The sequence below is a fragment of the Rhinoraja longicauda genome, chromosome 13, assembly GCF_053455715.1.
Source record: "Rhinoraja longicauda isolate Sanriku21f chromosome 13, sRhiLon1.1, whole genome shotgun sequence".
Taxonomy (NCBI): Eukaryota; Metazoa; Chordata; class Chondrichthyes; order Rajiformes; family Arhynchobatidae; genus Rhinoraja; species Rhinoraja longicauda.
In genome coordinates, this window is record NC_135965.1 from 35,981,794 (window position 1) to 36,003,276 (window position 21,483).

Here is a 21,483-nt window from a genome sequence, read left to right on the forward strand (position 1 = left end):
ATGCTACAATTGAATGCTAAAGATCGATCCATAGTAGATTGCGGACCTCCTGGTTCGTCCAAAGCTTTTGGTTAGGGAACATGCAGGTGGTCTTGATGGGAACACACTCCTCTACACATATCCTTATGAAGTCGGTAACACCATGGCAAATTTGATCGTCCATTACCAAATCCTTGAACATCACCTAATCTACCAATGCCTAGCAGCCCTCTGTCTCCCCTGACCTGCTCTGTGCAGTCCTCACCACTGGAGCTGTGGTCCAGTTGTTGCCTACATGTAGGAAGAAGCACAGAGATGAAAAGTCATTTCTTCACCCAGAGGTTAATGAATACTTGAAAATCTTTACCTTGGAGGACAGTGGATGCTCTGTCACTGAGTCTCATCATGAAGGAGATTTTTGAAGAGTAAGAAAATCCAAGGATATGTGGTTCCTTCAGGGAAATGCTGGTTAAAAAAATAGTTAACCTTGATCTTATTGAATGTAGATCAAACAGAAGGAACTGAATAGTCTACTGCTGCTTCAATTTTCGATATTCTTATGGCAGATAGCAACAGCAGTAGTCTGGTTTGAGATACCTGCAGCTGGCTAAGTGAGAGGAAAACAGCAAAGTGTGGAGGAGCATTGGTGAGAGTGGCAGAGAGGCACAGCTCATGGGAGGTATATCCAGGAAAGGCTCAACATCACTGTTTGATATGTTATTGAGGGCAGCACAGTGGCTTAGCGGTAGAGCTGCTGCCTTTCAGCGCCAGAGAACTGGGTTCAATCCTAACTGTGGGTGCAGTCTGTATGGAGTTTGTACATTCTCCCTGTAACCTTGTGGGTTTTCTCCAGGTGCTCCGGTTTCCCCCCACACTCCAAAGATATACAGGTTTGTAAGTTAATTGGCTTTTGTAAAATTTTAATTGTCCGTAGTGTGTAGGATAGTGTTAGTATACGGGGTGATCACTGGTCGGCGCAGACTCGTTGGCCTAAGGGCCTGTTTCCGCGCCGTATCTCTAAAGTCTAAAGTCAACACGCTAATACTTTAGGGTCTCAGATTTTCACGTTAGATCATGACAGGAATCCACTCCTTTGTAGAAGAGAATCTGCTCCCTGTTCTGTAATCCAAGGCTTCTAAAATGTCTACTGTCTTAAATTCTTCCCCTTCAGATCTCTCCAAATGTCTGGCAGAAACATCAGGATGTCCCAGATGACAGCCCACAAATATGTAAGACAGGTATCTGAGGTTTGCAATTACACCTACCGTAATGGCCAGCAACTGTACCAACTTTTTCTGTACAGATATTGAACAGAATGAATGGGAAATCTGGGTCTGCATATCTGGTTGGATTTCCACAGGAATACTCAAATGGCAATGCAAGATCAATGGACAACATTAAGGCTTGATGTGGAATCACAAAAATGTATATCAACTGATATGCAGGGGGGGGGGGGGGGTAGGCGGGGGGGGGGGGGGGGGTGGGAACAGAATGTGGTCCAAGAAACCTGAAGTCTTAGAGAAACAGTTACTTCAGCTCACCATGTCTATGCCAACCATCAATTACCTATCTACACCAACACTTTATCTGGAGCTTTCTCGTCTTTGAATTCAGAAAAAACATAGAAGAGTAGCAGTTAGGAGACAAGAAAGCCCACTTCAAACTGACTGTGCAAAGACAGCCAATGCAAATAAGTGAATTGCTACGAGATGTGAAATTGAACAAGGCATTGGCATGTTGAGTTTACAATGTATTGACGTGGCAAACCTGGAGGCCTTCAGGACAAGCCGGACTGTGTCTAGAATAATTGTTGTGTGCTTTCCTCTGGACAACATTTCAGGTTTAGTTTAATTGAGTTTACGTGTACCGAGGCACAGTAAAAAGCAAGGAGCAGATTCTCTTCTAGACCTACACATAGAATAACATACAGACCCTAAAGCCTCTGGATGCTTTCTGGGTGAAGATGAAGTGAGATGAGCGATGATGAAGGTAATGCTTCATTAACCACACACAACATTGCCTGGGAGAGGCAGATGTCTTTATTGTCTGAAGAAGGGTCTACTGTCCAAAGATGCTGCCTGTCCCGCTGAGTTAGTCCAGCATTTGCATCTATCTGCCTTTATTAGTGCATGGTTGGCATAGGTTGTGCCACTGATCGATATATAGTGATGCACACAAAGGACTTTCTTTCTATCCTTACCCAGTTATTTCCATTGTTAATGGCACAGGACAATTCTGCAATCAAATAGCGCCCCTTCGATATCCTATCAATTAATGTCTTTCCATGTGTCAAATTCAAAGACACCTTCTTGAGATTAGGCAATGCTTCATAATGATGCAAAATAATTAGTCTTGTTAAATAATGGAATCTTACAGCATTGCATGTCATCAGCCATACAGCTGTAAATGATTCTGCTTTCACATTCTGCCTCTCCTGCATGGTGCAATATTATGGTTTCGTGAAGAGTAGATGAAGACAACTCAAATCCCTACCCTCTCCGATCCCTGCCACCGTCCTCTGTGTTCCTGAAGAAGGGGGAAGCACAGACTTCGTCTCCTCCTGAAATGTGGGTAGACTTTAGGAATCATGAAGAGAAGCACTTCCTTACTCCTGATCAACGCATTTATCCCTCAGCCATTAAGGCACACTAATTTAAAGCACTTCCTTACTCAGTGTGAATTTTTGCCTCGTTTCCCTTGATGCAACCATGACTAAAAGTTAAAGACGTATTATAAGACCATAGGACATAGGAGCAGAATTGTGGATAGCACAGTGGCGCAACGGTAGAGTTGCTGTCTTACAGTGTCAGAGACCCGGGTTCGATCCTGACAGTATCTGATCCTGCTTGTCTGTACAGAGTTTCTCCGTTCTCCCTGGGACCTGCGTGGGTTTTCTCCGTGAACTACGGTTTCCTCCCACACTCCAAAGACATACAGGGTTGTAGACTAATTGGCTTGGTACAATTGTAAATTGTCCCTATTGTGTAGAATTATGTTAGTGTACGGGCATCGCTGATCGGCACAGACTCATTGGGCCCAAGGGCTGTATTTCTAAACTAAACTTTAAAAAATAATTAGCCCATTTAGCCCATTGAGTCTACTCCACCATTCAATCATGACCCTCTCAACCCCATTCTCCTGCCTTCTCCCCATTAGATTAGCTAAAAAAATTTTTTTACAAATTCTCAGGACAAGAGAGGTGTTAATCGAGGTTATATTTTAAATTTTATATATTTTTTAATATAATGCTGTACAACAAACTGCTCTGTTTAAGATTACATATATTTTAATGTGCACACTTCCTGTGGTCAGTTTACACATATTAGTCACAAGGCGAGTATGCTTTGACCAAGTAATATTGTGGTGTAAGTTGTCTGAATGTTCGACAAGGCAGAAGCAAAATTTGTTTCTATTTTGCACTGACTGCTCTTGCAGAATGCTTTTCTTGGAAACAGATGGAGTTGACTAAAAACATGTTGAGTGCAATTGAGAGTTTCCGATGATGTCATAAACATTAAGCAAAGCTATGGTTAGCAAATCAGATGCAGCTTTGTCGTCTTACTGATTTTCTTTATACTTATCATTGCCACACTCCAGCAAATATCACCTGGGAGTAATACGCAGAAATCTCACTATCAAATTGATGTAGAAACAAATGAACAATCATATCTTTATGAATGAGTCAACAGTATTGTCTGAAGAAGGGTCTCGACCCGAAACGTCACCCATTCCTTCTCTCCCGAGATGCTGCCTGACCTGCTGAGTTACTCCAGCATTTTGTGAATAAATCGATTTGTACCAGCATCTGCAGTTATTTTCTTATAGTATTGTCTGCAGCACATGTTCCTTAATCTCCTGCTCCTTTTTCAGGCTTTGTCAAGGTTAAACAGACGTGCGCATCATCAAAGCCCTGGTCCAACGGGGTCCCAGAGTTCTAGAGCTGAGGTGAGAATGACCGACTTTAATGTCAGGCAGCATTTGCTCAACTGCGGCATCATAGAACAAAATATTTCAATTGTTCAAGTCAAACAACACAATGAGGAATATGATTAAAGTAATTATTTCCAACCCTATGACGTCACTGCAGTTGCTCATGGAAATGTCGGTCCAACCAACATTTACTTTATCAATTACTTTGCTTGCATCAAAGGATCAGTGTTTGGGATGTTTGCTGATGTTTGTTCAAATACGTTAACAATTTCTGCACAAGTAAAGCAGATTGTGTCAACATAGAGTAACACCTTGACAATGTTGGGACCAGGGCTGGTAAATGGCAAGTTACATTCAAAGCAGAAACGTATCAGGCAAGGGAGAATCTAAGTGTTCACCCTTGACATCCAGTGATATTAGCATGAAAAAGTCATAGTCATGGAGCACAGCACAGGAACAGGGGCAGGATAGGATATCAAGTATCGATCTATACTAATCCCACTTACCTGCATTTGGTCTGTAGCTTGCAATGCTTTGACGATTTATGTCACTTTTCCAAACACTTCAAAAGTCAACCACCATCAACACCTGTAAGATTAGAGATTGGGTGTACTTTGGTGACCTCTTGACATCCCAAACGTTTCCACCGTCTACAAGGCAAACTGTAATTTGTCCCTAGTGTGCAGGGTAGTGCAGGTGTACGGAGTGATTGACTCAGTGGGCCGAAGGTTTCCACGCTGTATCTCTAAAGTCTAAAGTAAAAGACTCCCTCTGTCTGAAACCAATGCACCTTGTATACTCTAACATCTAGCCAATTCCACAGCCAGATCTGATGGATGGAACTGTGTCCTGTCATGCAGTCCTAGAACATAGAACGTGTGTGCGTGTGAATGTGTGGGTATGTGCGTGTGCGTGTGAATGTGTGTGCATGCGTGCGTGTGTGCATGTGTGCGCCTGTGCATATGTGACTGAGAGAATTTGATGTTCCTTGGAAGGGAATGTTGGAGCACGGGTGAGGTTGCTTGTACTAATCAGGAAACTCACTCCTGGCACTGAAATATGTTGCCAGATCCTCCATTAGGTTCTTCATCTTCCCATTAACCAATTTCCCAGGACCTTTGTGTTAAGCATTTACTTCAGGCTCTCCATCTCTTCTGTCTGAAAAGCTGGGATATGCTCCCTGCACCATGCCACCTCCCTTGCTGATATCTATGATGTAGCAATAAATCCAGTGTAATGACTTCCAGAACTGGTGTGGAAGTGCTGGCTGCTCTAATATAAAAGCTGGAGCCATGACCTTACCTCACATTGAGTTTCATTGATGTGTGGTATTGTTGCTAGGACAAGTGCTTGTTAGACGCCAACAGTGAATCAATGTACCATATGGTTACAAGCAGTGGCACGGGAAGCATGGGCATTAAGCCACCTTCCATAGACTGAGGCAAACAGACCAGAATCTCCAGTGCAGCTGAAATTTGGCACTCAATTTTATGGCAACAAGAATTTAATTTCTTTCTTTATTTATTTCAAAATTCTTTACTCAAATCCTTGCTGCAGCAAATTGCCCCCCAACCCCCCGCAAAACTCCCAGGTTAAAAATCATTCTCTGTGTAAAATCATTCTAACTATCACCACAGGAAATCTGCTGGAATCTATTTAAAAAATCACTCTGGGAAAAGAAGACAAAAATAACTGGCAAGCAAACAAAAAGCCTGTGGCTTTTTAGAATCAAGAAGATGATCATATAATAAATATGTTTAGAGATCAAATCTAACTACAGCTATTTTTATCATTAAAGAAGTCAGCTGTGGATAGAACAAATCGTATTGCCTGTAAAATTGCCTTTCCCTCTACTTTATTGGCACACTCAGGCACACTCTTACATGAACTTTAAACTTCTCAGAAAACAGGGCAAATAACCTGACAATAGAATCCAGCAGCGGCCCAGTTGTTTGCGTTGCATTTGGTACTCATGCGCTTTGAAGTAAAACAGCACACTTGTCAGTATTAAAGATCTCGTTCCATGGATTCAAGATTTTTGCAGCACAATGTTTTTTTTCCCCACAAGGACTTCCTACTAGTTTTCCATTGTCACCAATTATGTAAGCATTTAAGAAATAACTTTTGTTTTTTCCTCTCAAAGCCAGTGAGAGGAAATGTACAGTTTTCAAGGGTCCTGTGATCCATTCGCTGACCAGACATTGTCCAAGGCCCAGCTTTAATAGAACTTCTGAGTGCTGTTCAACTACATACTGTAAGGCATCCCAATATAATCTGTGCTGTTATAGCCTGAATCTTATTAATGGTTATCATTGAAATATATGGATGTATACATTCAGGCCAATCTGTCCTGTTACTTACAGTATACCATGTTTACAGATTCTGTTGAGCTGCTGCAAGTAAGAATTTCATTGTTCTATCTGGGACATCTGACAATAAAACTCTTGACTCTCAACGTTTTGCACAGCTAAAATCATTAGATTAAACTCAGAACAAGAACCTAATTAGCAACCTAAACAAACAACTGACCATACCTCTTCAGAAAACATATATGAAAGATTAATTATTGTGATCAATAATTTTTAAGTGTAAATATAAATCGAGTATTTTGGAATTTATTTTCTACATACAGGCACATACATACCCATTGAGAGGGAAATGAGAGCTTAACATTTGCACCATGTAAGAAACACTTAAATAATTATTATGCTTGTGTGAATACCCCTTTGAATAGATTACTGAGAGCTTGGCTCTTTGGAAATTAATTGAATCTGTATTTATCTACCCAGCTGCTGCTTATAGCAGCATAAAGACAGTGTCAGATGGTCTGTGCCATTTTCTAAGAATCTCAGTTACACAATCAAACCGCATTGGAAGATATAGGAAGGAACTACAGATACTGGTTTAAACCAAAGAGAGACAAAAAATGCTGGAGTAACTCGGCGGGACAGGCAGCATCTTTGGAGAGGAGGAATGGGTGACGTTTTCGGATTGAGACCATCCGAGTTACTCCAGCATTTTGTGTCTAGCATTGAAAGATTGGTCGTTAAAATATGCAAGTATCCTCTGCTGATATGAAGAAGCTTTATCACTTTTCCACGTCAGGAAATTGGTAGGAATTGCTAAATTGGCTGCATTGGCAGATTATCAATCTGCAATAATAATGATATCAACTCTACATAAACAGAGCAAAAAAAAGTTGAATATAGATACACATCACAAAGGCATAAACAACATAAAATACCGGACCAATTAAGAATAGAGCAGATAAATCAAAATATTTGCACATTGGTTCCAGGAAACAAAGACTTGCAGTTTATAGTGTCTTTCATGGCTGCAGGATGTCCAAAATTCAATCACAGCCAATAAAATATCTTTGAACGGCAGTCACTTGGGAAATCCAACAGCCAATTTTTCAGTCAGCATATTCCCCAAAGGAGCAGTAAGATAATGACCGAATAACTGTTTTAATATAATTGGCTGAGAGATGACTATTGATTGAACACTGGGAAGAGCTCGCGGTCTTGGCTTTGAACTCTTTTCTTCATCTTTGAAAAGATCCCTGGAATATTTCACATTCATTTGAGAGGCAATATAATAGCTCCATTTGGCTTTCCATCAAAAGGATGGTATTCCTGACAGCATTGCATTCCTTCATTGCACCAAGACGTCAGCTTGGAAGGCATGTTCAAGACTCTGGAGTAGTACTTGGGCGCAAAACATTATTTTGTCCATAGTGCTGGCATAATTAATTTATCCAGACAAAATAACGTTTGCACAACAAGATGGCTGAGCACATTCCTAAATGAAAAGCTGCACATTAATTTCCAAATCAGCATTGTACTCATTATTTCATTAACAAAACATTGTGAATATTAATAGTTAAAACTTGGAAGAAAACAATTAACGTCACCCATTAATGTTGAGAATCATCACAGCCACAGATTCTGCTATGGAAATACCTTTCCTTTAATTCATTGACATGTTGTTGGCATGGATGACAAGGACCAGAATTTATTCCCAATTACTGTCACAAATCACCTGAAGCTCTGTCATTGATGATGGTAGGAATAATTGCAATATCGAAAAGATCAGCCTGGATGAGTTAAAACATCATCTCAAGATTATGATAATCAACAACTCTTTTGGAGGAAACAATGATTGAGGGGCTTTACAATGCAACAACTCATCATGGGGGAAATGGATAAATTGCCACTATTTTGAATCCGTGTGGAATTTTCTTTTTGGATTCCTTGGTTTGTGAATGACAGCAAAAGTTCCAATCTGAATTCCGAGCCGGAAATTGAGCGGTTTGGAAATTCATATTGGGCAGAAGTATGACCACAAGCAAGTTACTTCTTCTTCAATCATGATTCTTCTCTTCAAAGGGATCTACAAAATGGTTGAATTTCCTTAAAAGGTTGGATATTACCACCGTTGAACATCCCATCAAGAAATCCCAAACATTTCCTTCAAAAAGCACACCTGCAACAATGAACAGAAATAAAGTAGAACGCAGTGTGGCTAACTTTCTACATACCATGAAAATATCCACCAATTTTTTTTTTAAATTTCCAGTCCAAATAATAAGCGGAACCCTGCCACCATGCCAGTGGTTAGAGGACATTCCCCCTAAAATATTCACTACATTGAAAATTCAGTTGTATTTTCTTCCACTCTGATCATGGGCAACTCTGCTAATGTTTAAGTGCAGAATGAGCACATTGGAAGGTCCCGAAGGCAAACTGTAAAGAGGGTTTCTCAGAAATTATCACAGTTTGTTTTTTGTTTTCAGTTATGAGACTTTAGAGACTTGGTTCTATTTTAAGTGACAGCTGGAAAACTTTGCATTTTGGACTGGAATTCCCAATAGAAATTTCTTTCTTCCTGTTTTGTGAATTTAAATGTAACTGTAAAAAATGATTATTTGAACGCAAAATACTAAAGATTTCATTCAATAGAGAATTTTTTATTACTGTTTCTGCAAATAGATATCCAGGCATATATTATGTCATTTCAAGAAGAGCATTTTTCTCTTTAAATTACTGTTTGAGATAGACATTGTGTGACAGGATACTGCTGAAAGGAAACGTTTTACAAAAATCCCTTCTAGATTTAAAAATGGTATTGCTGAACCTGATTAATTGCAAAAATATGAACATTATCAATTATTGTTTCAACCCAAATCACTCTGGGTTACTTAATTTTAAATGACTGAAAAACATTTTTTTAGAAATCATTAGATAGTTAGCTGTCTCAGATAACTAGATAATGATTTTTTTTAAATCATTTTCAGTCGTTGTATGTTCTGAAAAGGATCATTCTCATTGGTATCCTTTTGTTCAGGATAATCTGCTTACTTTCACAGCCTCGTCAAAGCCTGGAAACATGGAATTAGCAGAAACACCTTGTAGTAATCAGATCATCTAGGTCTGACATCAAGCATAATAATTCCTAGATTTTTGCAAACAAATTTGTCAAACAATCTGTGTTCAAATTCCCTGGCTCTTTTACATAGGTTATGATCATTCGGGGCGAATGGTACTGAAAACAGTGCGACTAAACAGTCATACAACCCATAACATTTGTAAAGAAAAATAATTGCATGTACTCAACAAAAAGGGAGGAATCCTATTGAAATGCAAAACAACAGGAAGCGATTTCATGAGGAAGATTTTGCCGGTTTGAGTGAAGGTGTATAAGAAAATAACTGCAGATGCTGGTACAAATCGAAGGTATTTATTCACAAAATGCTGGAGTAACTCAGCAGGTCAGGCAGCATCTCGGGAGAGAAGGAATGGGTGACGTTTCGGGTCGAGACCCTTCTTCAGACTGATCTGAAGAAGGTGTATCATCTATTTGCTTCATTCAGTAGTCAGGATAGGACTGGAATTTGGGAGATTTTAGAAGATCTGATTAAAGCCAAGGCAAACATATTCAAGAGAATAAACTGAGAATATTATTGTTTACCAGCCCCCAATTTTTAAAGATCCACAGTTTCATGCTGTAAAGCAGAATATAGTAATATTGGATTGCCCAGAGTTGAACAAAGCATCACTGTCATGGCAATTTGCATGGTGGAATTGACACAAGCCCTTTTGTGCTGTCCAGGATTTCAGATAATGAAATAATAATCATTCTGCCAGATCACAGTAAATGAAAATTTAGAATTTGCTGGCACTTGCAGTATTCAAGAAGAATGCATTTGAAAATAAAAGATAGATCAATACGAGGGAGAGGGTATGGTAGCAGGTGAGATGGAATATGGTATGGAGAGGGCTGTTGGGATCATAAAAACAGGAATACATTTGCTGAATTGAATCACCTCTCTCTGTGCTATCAGGTCTATGTGATTCTGCAACTGCTTTTAAGTATACTGTATCTGTATCTGAATCTACTGTATTTGAAATAATAATAAAGAGCATTGATTTTACCCCCTAATGTGTGAGCTGAATCCAGCAATAAAGCAAGCTCCAGCTGTCTAGCCAAACTTCTCAGTGAACTTTTTCAAATCACCTTCACTTCCACCATTAATAACTTTTTCCTTTATGTCAGTGGGCTTGTTAGTTGATGATTGCCTTGTGTTTAATACAATTCCAAACTCCCTCAGTTATTTAAACAATGTGCCTTTATCAGCAGGACCCAGGCAGCCTTCACTCTCCGGCTGATAAATAACCATCATGCTTCCCATATGTGCCAGGGAATGGCCATTCCATAAGGGTGCATCTAACACCCCCCCCCCCCCCCCCTTGACATTCAAAGGGAGTGCTTTTGTTGAATCTCCCTGCTGGTCACCATTGATCATAAACTGATGGGCAACTACATAAAACTGTTGCTGAGGCAGCACATCAAAACCCTGGAATCCTGCAGTGAGTAAATCTCTCAATCAATCACAGTGTTTTCAACATCAATATAAAAGGCAGCAACGTGGAACATAACGGAATACTCCCACCTTGCCTTGATGAACGCAGTTCTAGTCATGAAGGAGCTCAGCACCATCCAGGACAAGTACTACGAGTACAATAGACTAGTAACGCAAAATCCCTTTGTACATCAATGCTCCTAAGGGTCCTGCCATTTAAATTTATGTTTAGGTTTATTATCGTACTAAGATACAGTGAAAAGCTTTATTTTGTATTCTATCCAAAAAGATCAGATGTACCATACATAAATGCAATCACGTCCAACTCAAGTACAATGGAAAGAGCAATGGGGAAGATGCAGAGTGCAGAATATAGTTCTCAGCTTTGTAGCACATTGTAGTGCATCAGTTCCATAGACAAAGTCCAATATCAGTGGGGTAGATGTGAATCGGATAATACCGGAGCTTGTGGAAGGACCATTCAGAAGCTTGATAAAATAGGGGAAGAAGCTGTTCCTGGGTCTGGTGGACCGCGCTTTCACTTTCTCTACCTTCTGCCAGATGGGAGCAGGGAGAAGAAGGAATGACCGGTGTGGGACAAGTTTTTGATTATATCAGCTGCATTTACAAGGCAGCATGCAGTGTAGATGGAGTCAATGTTGGGAAGGCTGGTCTGTGTAATGGACTGGGCTACAATTCTGAATTTACAAATCTGTGTAATTTCTTGCGGTCTTGGGCAGAGCTGTTCCCCAACCAAGTTGTGATGCAAACCGACAGTATGCATTCTATGATGCAACTGTAGAAGTTATAGGTATAGTATAAGTTCAATATAACATGGTAAATGTCATCAGTCTCCTCGGAAAGTAGAGATGTTTGTGTGGCTTTGTGGCTGTGCCATCAATGTTGGTACACAGCAGATTATTGGGAATATTAATGCCAAGGTACTTGAAGTTCTCATCTATTTCCACTTCTGCACCAATGATGCTGATTGAGTCATGTACTTGCTGACATTGAGGGTGAGGGTATTGTCCTGACAACATGTCACTAAGTTCTCTATCTTTTTCCTGTATTCTGTCTCATCTTTGTTTGTGATTCAGCCCATCACAGTAGTGTCATCTGCAAACTTTTAGAGGGAATTAAAGCCAAATTTGGCCGTACAGTTGTAATTATATAGGGACTATGAACACATCCTTGTGGGGCACCAATATTGGGAATTATTGTGGAGGAGGTGTTGTTATATATCCTCACTAATTGTGGTCTTGTGGGTCAGTATGTCAATGATCCAGTGGCAGAAGGGCTCCTCTTACATTTGACCTCTTAAAGTACAACACCTCACTTTTATCTAGATTAAACTTCATCTGCCATTTCTTGCCCATATTTCCAAATGATCTGTATCCTGCTGAATCCTTTGGCAACCTTATTCACCATATACAACTCGGCCAATTCTTATGTTGTCTTCAAACTTACTGATCAGCCCACTTACATTTTTGTCCAAATCAAATTACAGAGGTCCCAGCAATGATCTTTGCGGAGCACCATTAGTCGGAGACTTCCAGCCAGAATAATATCCCTCCACCACTATCCGTTTTCTATGGCCAAGCCAATGTTGAAGGTAATTGACCAGTCACCTTAGATCCCATGGATCTGTCTTAACCTTCTAGATCTCTCTTCCATGTGGGACCTTGTTGAAATCTTTACTGAAGTCCTGTCCGTGGGTGCGGGGGGAAGAGAGGGGAAGTTTTGTTGCCTCCATCACAGTGAGGGGGTGTTTGGAGTCACTGTGATGGATGTTTGTGTTGGGGTCGTGTGTCCTGTGTTCTTTTCTTTTTTGCTGTGTCTTGTGACTGCTGAAATTTCGTTCGGTATTTATACCGAATGACAATAAAGTTTTGTTATACTGTTATTATACTGTATATGACATTTATTGCCTTACCCTCAACGATCATCTTTGTCACATCCTCAAATAGCTCGATCAAGTTTGTAAGATATGACCTCCACTGCACAAAGCCATGCTGACTATCCCTAATAAGTCTATGCTTTTCCAGATGAAAATAAATCCTATCCCTGAGAGTTTACTCCAATAATTTCCCTACCTTTGATGTAAGGCTCACTGGCTTACAATTTCCTGGTTTCACCCAATTGCCCTTCTTAAACAGAGGAACAACTTTAGCTTTTCTCCGATCTTCTTGAATTTTACCTGTGGGTTTAAAGGATATAAAGGTCTCCGACTAGGTCTGAGCAACCTTCTCTTGCCTCTCTCAATTACCAGGGATAGAACCGTTCAGACCCTGGAGATCTTTCCACTTTAATGTTCTTCATGGGACCCAACACTTCCTCATTTTTTATATCAACATGCCTTAGAATATCAAGATCTCCCATCCTGATCTCACAAACCTCTATTTCATTGGTGAATACTAATGTGAAGTATTTGTTTAGTACCTCGCCCACTTCCTCTAGTTCTGGGCATAAATTCCTCTTTTATCCATGTTGTCCTACTCATTCTTCAGTTATTCTCTTGTTTATAATGAAAGCATAAAATACTTTGGGATTCTCCTTAATCCAACTCATGAAGGACATTTCATGGCACCTTTTAGCCCTCCCGATTCCCTGTTTTAATTTATTTCCTGTTTCCTTTGTATTCTTCAAAGGCCCTGTCTGATTCCAGTTCCCTAAATTATACGTCTGCTTCCTTTTTATTTTTGATTACATTTTAAATATATCCCAAGTTTCCAGAAAATTGCCATCCTTGTCTTTCTTCCTCACAGATTCTCCAGTGTTCCATATCACTGCATTCCCTCATATCCCATACCAATGCTATAATTTTTTTCTCCATCTCCCACTAAAGCCTTGACATTTTTCCAAATGCTTGGTGCTAAGAACCTACCCCAATACTCTTGCTGAGACACCACCAGGGCTTTATTAAGGCTTACCAAACTTTCTTTGCTCTTGTACTGCCTTGATCAGAAGAATCATGGGACGAACTAGGTAAGAGTAACAGATTTCCTTCCTTCAAAAACTGGCTCTGAGTCTGTTGAAAGGACATTATTATTTTTTGCACCAGTATGAAGATTCAAGTCAAGAATCAAGAGTGTTTTATTGTCATAGTTCCCAAACGGGAACAATGAAAGTTCGACTTGCTGCAGCACAACATAGTATTGTTTAATAGCCTGGTGGTTGTAGGAAAGAAGCTGCTCCAGAACCTAGACATTTTTTAGGCTCCTCTACCTTTTTCCTGATGGCAGGAATGAAATGACAGTGTGGCCGGTGTGGCGTGCGTCTCTGCTGTTGCTGCCTGCCTTTTTGAGGCAGTGACTCTTGTAAATCTCTTTGATGGTGGGGAGTACTGATAGACTGGGCAATGTTCACCACGTTTTAAAAATCTTCCTCGTTCCTGGGAATTTGAGTTGCCGTCCCAGGCTGTGATGCAACCAGTCAATATGCTCTCTACTGTACAACTGTCGTAGTTCAAGAGAGTATTTATTGACACACTGAATCTCCTCAACCTTCTAAGGAAGTAGAAGCATTGATGGGCTTTCCTTATAATGGCATCAATGTCCAGTGGAAGAAGACAGGTTTGTGGATCCTAGTCCTTCCACTTCCAAAGTCAATAAATTCATCAGTTCCTTGTTTTCACTGGCGTTGAGAGCCTGGTTGTTCTGGCGCTGAGTTCCTCCAGCATTTTGTGTCTATCTTGTTCTGGCACTGCTGGGTCGATTGATTTCCCTCTTATATGATAGCACCATGATCGCTTTATAGATTGTCAAAATGCATGAAGCTGATTTTTTTTTAATAGGAAGCAATAATTTACTAGCACTGCTGGAATTCTGAGGATTGAACAATGGATTATGGTGCGACATATTTCGTGATATTTTGTCAGCTGTTGAGATAGCTACATCGACAAGTGATCATTATCCTGCCTGTGTATTCAACCGCGTGGAAGGTCTCTCAGATGCTATTTTTTTTTAAGCGGGGTTGCGAAAACAATGTCATTTTAGGCATTGTCGCCGGCAATGGTAGAGCAAGCAGCTCCTAAAAAAAGAGTCACTTCCAAATGCATGCATTTGCATTCAGCCATTTTCGCGTTAGCTCATCCGTTCAGGGGAACAATCATGGGCATAATTATTCGGGCAACTAGCGGGAGTTGATAAAAGCAGCTAAAACTGAATATTGTACCTTTCTTATCCTCAGATAATATTTACATTTTGTTTTCAGTTATGACGACCAGACGTTAAGGTAATAAGGTGCTCTGCGAAGAGTGAGGAATGAATACTTCCATCTTTAGGTAACCTCGGAGCGGGAGGTTAGTTTTGTGGTGGTAGCGCTTTCAGTTCAACGCACTGTTGTAGGTCGAGAACAGGCATCTCGACCGAAGAAAGTCCGTGATCGAACACATAATTAAATTATACACCGTGCAATGTGGAAGTTGTTTTTCCAATCAACTTGAACTACGGTTTAGCACACATGCTGTTAAGTTTGGGACACAAAATGCTGGAGTAACTCAGTCGGTCAGGCAGAATCTCCAGAACGAAAAAGGGCACAGATCCATGTTTTCCAGAGATGGACACAAAATGCTGGAGTAACCCATTCGGTCGGGCAGCATCTCTGGAGAACATGCTTTGGTGATGTTTCGGGTCGAAACCCATCTGAAGAAGTTTGAAGGGTCTCGACCCAAAACGTCACCCGTTCATGTTCTCCAGAGATTGCTGTTTGACATGCACGTTGTGTTCTTTTGTGTATTAACCAGCATCTGCAGCTCTTTGTTTCTCCAGAGATCCTGCCTGACTCTCCGAGTTATTCCAGCACATTTTTTTAAATAAACCAACGTCTGCAGTTCCTTGATTCTGCTGTTAAATTTGAATGAATTTGAAGCTTGTTTTTATTCACCCATCCTTGATCGGTCTACCTTCAGGCAAAGGAAGTAAAAGTATCTTTCACTGCACCACAGTGCCTAATGGGCGTTCCGTGTGATTTTATACTGTTACATTCCTTAATTAAAAATGCTTATTGAACTACTTTCGAAATGTTTCGTGTTTCTCAAAAAGCTGGACTTAACACAACGAGTTAGCCAGTACAGTGCTAAGCATACTTTCAATTCCTCTGTTTGATTTCCTCAGTATCCCTCTCCATTCTTACTACGCTTCCTCAGTATTGTATGGGCTCTTGTTAAATACCGTCGTTAATGCTACCCGTGGCAATGTAAGACCGTTTTCATCAAGTTGTGAGGTGCCCAGTTGAGTCCGTCAGAACCAATTAACGATGCAATCTTTTCGAACAAGACCACCAGGTCATGTATGATGGACGCAACTATTCTTTTATTGAATTAGCAGTCAGTCAATCTTAATTATAAGTGGCAGTTTGACCATAGCGCTGCTGACTACATGATTTAGGTAATTGCTGGGAATTAACCATCAGAGAGTACAAGAACTATAAACCAGAAGGTCTATGGTATCATTATATTTGATCTTTATTTGCCTTACTGGACATATTGCATTTGTAAGCCTGACACCGATTCAGTACTGAATAATTGATGTGGGATATGGCAATACAACATGGCAATACAATGTAAAATCGATACGATTAATGTGAGGATAGTGAAAATATGTGGTTCAGGGTCTGCATGGACTCGATGGGTAAAGGGCCTGTTTCCATGCTGTATAATTCCATCACAAAATGCCACTTGAAAATGGTTTCCAGTTTTAAAGCTGGATATTCAGGAAGGGCACTGTTTCGTCAGAATCATACCATGTCGCAAAGGACTGAATTATGCAGACATATTACATAAACTGACATAAAGGTCAGCAGTATCCCTTTTGGTGTGGACGACCAGGCCAATTTCCTCTGCTGAGAGAAACCAAAAGAGATAATCATAGAATTGAACTGTTACTTTGGGATGGGATCAGGTTTGTTTTTAAACACGCAGCAAATATCTTAATTTATTTCTCCCCAATATGCTGTGGATGATGCCACAATTAAAATTTTCAGGATTGAACTGCGTTGCTCTATTTTAATTAACTAACATCAAGGCAAAGGCCAATAAATCGAGTGAGATGCAGATACTTGATAATTTTATGGGGTGGTGGAACAAACTTGAGTGGCTAATTGACTCGCTCCCATTTTTGAATGTTCTTGTCTTTTCTGAAGATGCTACAGGTTCTGACTATTGGAGATACTGTGGCGGTCCCTGGGGATCAGGCCACTCCTTGGGTCAGCCCCCTCGTCACTTGACGGACAGGCGTAAGGGGTTAAAGGTCAGCCCACTACAACACCTTAATTGCATATCTGATAACTACCCCTTTGTGGGTCACTTTCTTCAAAATTAACCATTGCCTCATTGGTGACTATATTCTCTGAGCATTCATTCATAATCGCAATATTGTATGAATAAGATAATTGATCTTAAACCATCATACATTTATTTTAATAATATTCAGTTCACATCAATTTTATAATTGAGAAACTAATGCATTTTTTAAAATTAAATGTTCTAGCTGTGTAGAACAGCTGTGTAGAACATTATAGATTCCCTTTGTAGTCAAGTATATTTTTCAGATTGCCTATTGGTGGAAACTAAATGGGGATGCAAATGTGCAATTGTACTGCCCATCTCTGTTGCCCACATTGAAGGATAAGGTTGAAGGAGCCAACATATCGATGGCCTGAAAATTATGAAATATTAAAGTAAAAGGCCACTGATAAAAGTAGCAACCCTGAAATCAGAGAGAGAAAAGTATCAGAAAAAAATGTACTTTTACCAAAGTGGTGGAAATCTGGAACTGGCCATTGTGAATGAGCAATATTAAGTGTTTCAAAGGGAGTCGAGGTGTTGCTGAAGATGGATGGAGATTACATCGGCGCAAAAACAGCCACGCCAATTGCCCCACGTGTTTTGTTTCCGGAATATATCGAAAAATATAAAGCAAATGCTCGAAGTCTTAAATTAAATAAAAAATCGCTCCAAACACTCAACAAGTGAGACAGCAAGCGTGGAAAGAGAAAAAAAACCTTCTGGATAGGTGACTTTTGGGATCGGGACACGTCTTCAGCTTAATTGTGGGAGTTGAGGTGTAGAGGGGTGAAGCTTTTCATCTCTGGCCTTTGTCCACCCATTTCTCAATCAAAACTCCGTCACATGCACCCACTTACCACTTGTGTCGGAAGGAACAGCAGATGCTGGTTTAAACCGACGATAGACCCAAAGAGGCTGGAGTAACTCGAAGGGTCAGACAGCATCTCTGGAAAAAAAGGAAAAGGTGACATTTGAGGTCGAGACCCTTCTTCAGTCCGACCACCTACCACTAGCCAGACTTTGTCCCGCCGCGACCCATTTTCCAGCTGTCTGCCCTCTACCACAATCAGCCTAGAGATGGGTCCCTATCCGAAACATCACCTATCTATGTCCATCGGGGATGCTGCTTGACCTGCCGAGATACTCCAGCCTTCCGTGCCCAAGAATGCAGCCTGAACTGCTGTGTTTTCGGTTTCACATTCCAGAAGCGTATTTATTGAACTGCGAAGATTACTTATTTTTAAAAAATGCATTGACACCAGGTTGCATCAATGATCGGTATGAATGGATGGTTAAAGAGTAGCAGTGTGAAACATTAGACAGAAAATAAGACACACAATGCTGGAGTAACTCAGCGGGACAGGCAGCATCTCTGGAAAAAAAGGAACAGGTGACGTTTCGGGTCGAGGCCCTTCATCAAACTGTGATGTAAACCAGCATTTGCAGTGCCTCATTTGAAACATTGTTATCATACGTATGGCACCGTATAACACACCTAACAGAATGAACACGCCCGAAACTTGACTTGACTTGAAGTATGGCATATGATGTATACAGTCGGCAGTGTGTCGACAATTTTGTGCTTGGGAATTCGACATTCACGCAACCAATGGGCTTTAGACGATGTGCTTGGTGAGTCGTTCAGGAATTTGAACGATTGTATCCTTCGTTTGATTAAGAGGGCAGCCGCAGTGTCGTTTGCAAGGATCTCTTGGAGGCGAGGTAGAGATTGCCATACACACGTGTGAGCAGCAGGACAGGAAACAGACAAGAAACTGCTGACGGCTGCATCCATTCGTTCATCGCACAACGCGACAGAGGATGATCGCATCGAAAAACAATCAGCTTACGCCTTTTGCAATCTCCACCTATAAATACATCGTCGTACCAAGATCCATTTCCCCGTACCGTTTCTTTGTTTTATTTTGGCCATAGAGTTGCTAATTACCTTTGTCGCTATCCAAACTGGAAAAAAATGTCCACATTTGACATACGAGCGTGATATAATGTGGCTTAACTCGCAAGAAATATAAAACGTTTAACTGCGTTTGGACAGCTGTATTAGTGAACATCGGGGCGAGATCAACAGATGATAACGTCATCTCTCTGAGCAACATGATAAAATCATGACAACATTTGTTAAAATGGGAAATATCGTGATCATTGACAACAAAGAAACATTCATGTTTTCTACAGAAATAATTAGGATATAGGATACTCGGTAAAGGTATGAAGAAGGGTCTCGACCTGAAACGTCACCCATTCCTCTTCAGAGGTGCCTGTCTCGCTGAGTTACTCTAGCTTTTTGTATCTATCTTAAGAAGCTTATAGATGCGGATATAAAAGTCATCTTATCTGCTCTGAGCGTAATACAATATATTGTATTGTATTGTATTGTAACAGTGACCCAGTCTCGAATTAGTATCACAATCATGCAACTCGTGTGCAAAGAATGGTTTCGATTTTTTTTTATTTTTACGGTCGTTGTGTTGGACAATGTAATCATGACAATGTGTTTTTTTTTTTAAAGAACAAAGCAAAAGAACAAAGCAAACCGAGTCATTTAAGGTAAACATTGCACTGCATTGTTCTTTAAAGTACATGACAAAGAAATGCCTCCCTCCCTCCCTCCCATCGGAGCAATGTTGCTAGTATTTGGAGCTTCTGCACGGTCCACTGTGTGAGGAGAGACGAGGTTGTTCTTATTTCCCAGGACAATGTCACGGACTGTATTTTCACAATTTTGCCTTCCGCGATTGCGGATGACTATCGCAATGACGTCACCGCAAAGTTAGAACTTTCCTCGTTCAGCCTGAAAAAAATAAAATTATTCCACCGAAAATTAAAAAAAAGGAGTGGAATAATCTCAGAGACGGTCGTGCCTTTCATTTGAGTCGGTGCGAAGTTCCCGCAGAGCGAGTGGGACGAGTGGGGCTGAAGCCGCACACTGAGCCATTGTAGCAAGCAGCACTTTTGTTACAATTGTGGCTAGCTCAAGCCCAGGCGAGAAGAGATAAGCCGGCGATGGGCGGGAGCCGCAGCCAGTCACTGAGGTTGCAGGGCGACTATCAAAGCAATGGGAAAGAGTGAGGGCGGGACTTCCTCAAGTAAAACTCGCGGTCGTGAGGGTATTCATGCGCACTGAGACTTTCGCAGGGAGGCGAGAGGAGAGTTTAACTGGAGAAAGGAGGAGAGAGAGAGAAAAGGATTCACTTTGTTACTGGATTGTTAGCTTCGGTGGATGTTATCGTCTTGCTTTTGGCACCAAGTTTTCAAGACTGCGGGTCTTTTGTTCAGGTTAGTTCCCCCTAATGTGTGTGTGTGTGGGTTTAAAAAAAAAAAAATTGTTTGAGTCTTAATTGTTTGCTGGTCGGAAAGTAGCGGTGAGTGAATGGAACTGATCGCCTCCGTTGGTCACCGCAACCGGTTAGTCAGTGAACGGAGGGCCCAGAGAGGAGAGGGGGCGGCTGGATGTGGAATTAGATCTAGGAGGGTCCACACTTTGGTTGCGGGGCGACGAACGACGGTATCCGTGAACGTATCCATGACCGAATCCTCCAGCGTTTGGAGAGAAACAGTTGCAGACTGGAATGGTAGCAGAAAAAGAAACTTTTGTGCACTCTTTCCCCCCTTTCGTGTCTCTGCTTAACCAGTGAACAAGGTTGTTCTCTGCGTTCAGAACCGTTCGGCCACCTCCCTTCACTATTATTCACATTTAACGCGAACCTTTTGTTCGCCACATTTTTTTTCCACGTCGGAAACTTCATCTTTGTTTAAAAACCAATTTCCCTTCTGAGAACACATATATGAATTAGCAGCATCCAGACAGATCTTTCACGGAATGCACAGAAAACGCGGCTTGAAGCGTTTGAAAATAATCGAAGGAAACTCTGTCTTGTCAACGCTTTTCCAGATCTGGTGATCAAACAAAAATATTTGAAGTTTGTTTGCTCGCTCCCACTATTTAGGGAGGGGAATGGTCAGAATCAATCATAACTTTTATGGTGTGTCTCTTCCTTGCCAAGCATTGCCTCCAATTCGCGAGCTACCAAGCAGAAATACTTGAAGGGTCTCGACCCGAAACGACACCCATTCCTTCTCTCCCGAGATGCTGCCCGACCTGCTGAGTTACTCCAGCATTTTGTGAATAAGCAGAAATACGTGTTTGTTTTATCAACGCCAGTTAAAGCAACTATCAAATAATAATGTATTATCACACGCGAGACCTCTTCATCATTCTACCTCATTTTCTACATTAGAATTACAGCACTTTCTAAAGCGCCCAGGGGTGTTATGAAATCACCAGAGCCGCTATCCAAAAGCAAATCTTTCACTTTAACATTCTTTGATTTTTCTTCTCCTTTCAACAACGGATGGGTGTTAATATTACTCCCTCGTGGCACTTTTCGACTCTGTTCCTCGTTGT

The 21,483-nt window shown here is 40.9% G+C and overlaps 1 protein-coding gene across 1 annotated transcript in view; it reads left to right on the forward strand.

The window, feature by feature from the left end:
- Window positions 1-20,183: 20,183 nt before the first annotated feature.
- Window positions 20,184-21,483, forward strand: part of LOC144599639 (SH2/SH3 adapter protein Nck1-like) — a 136,992-nt gene continuing 135,692 nt past the window's right edge. Inside the window, exon 1 of the mRNA XM_078410779.1 lies at window positions 20,184-20,354. The gene's annotated coding sequence lies outside the window, so the exon portion shown is untranslated. The remainder of the gene's footprint in view (window positions 20,355-21,483) is intronic.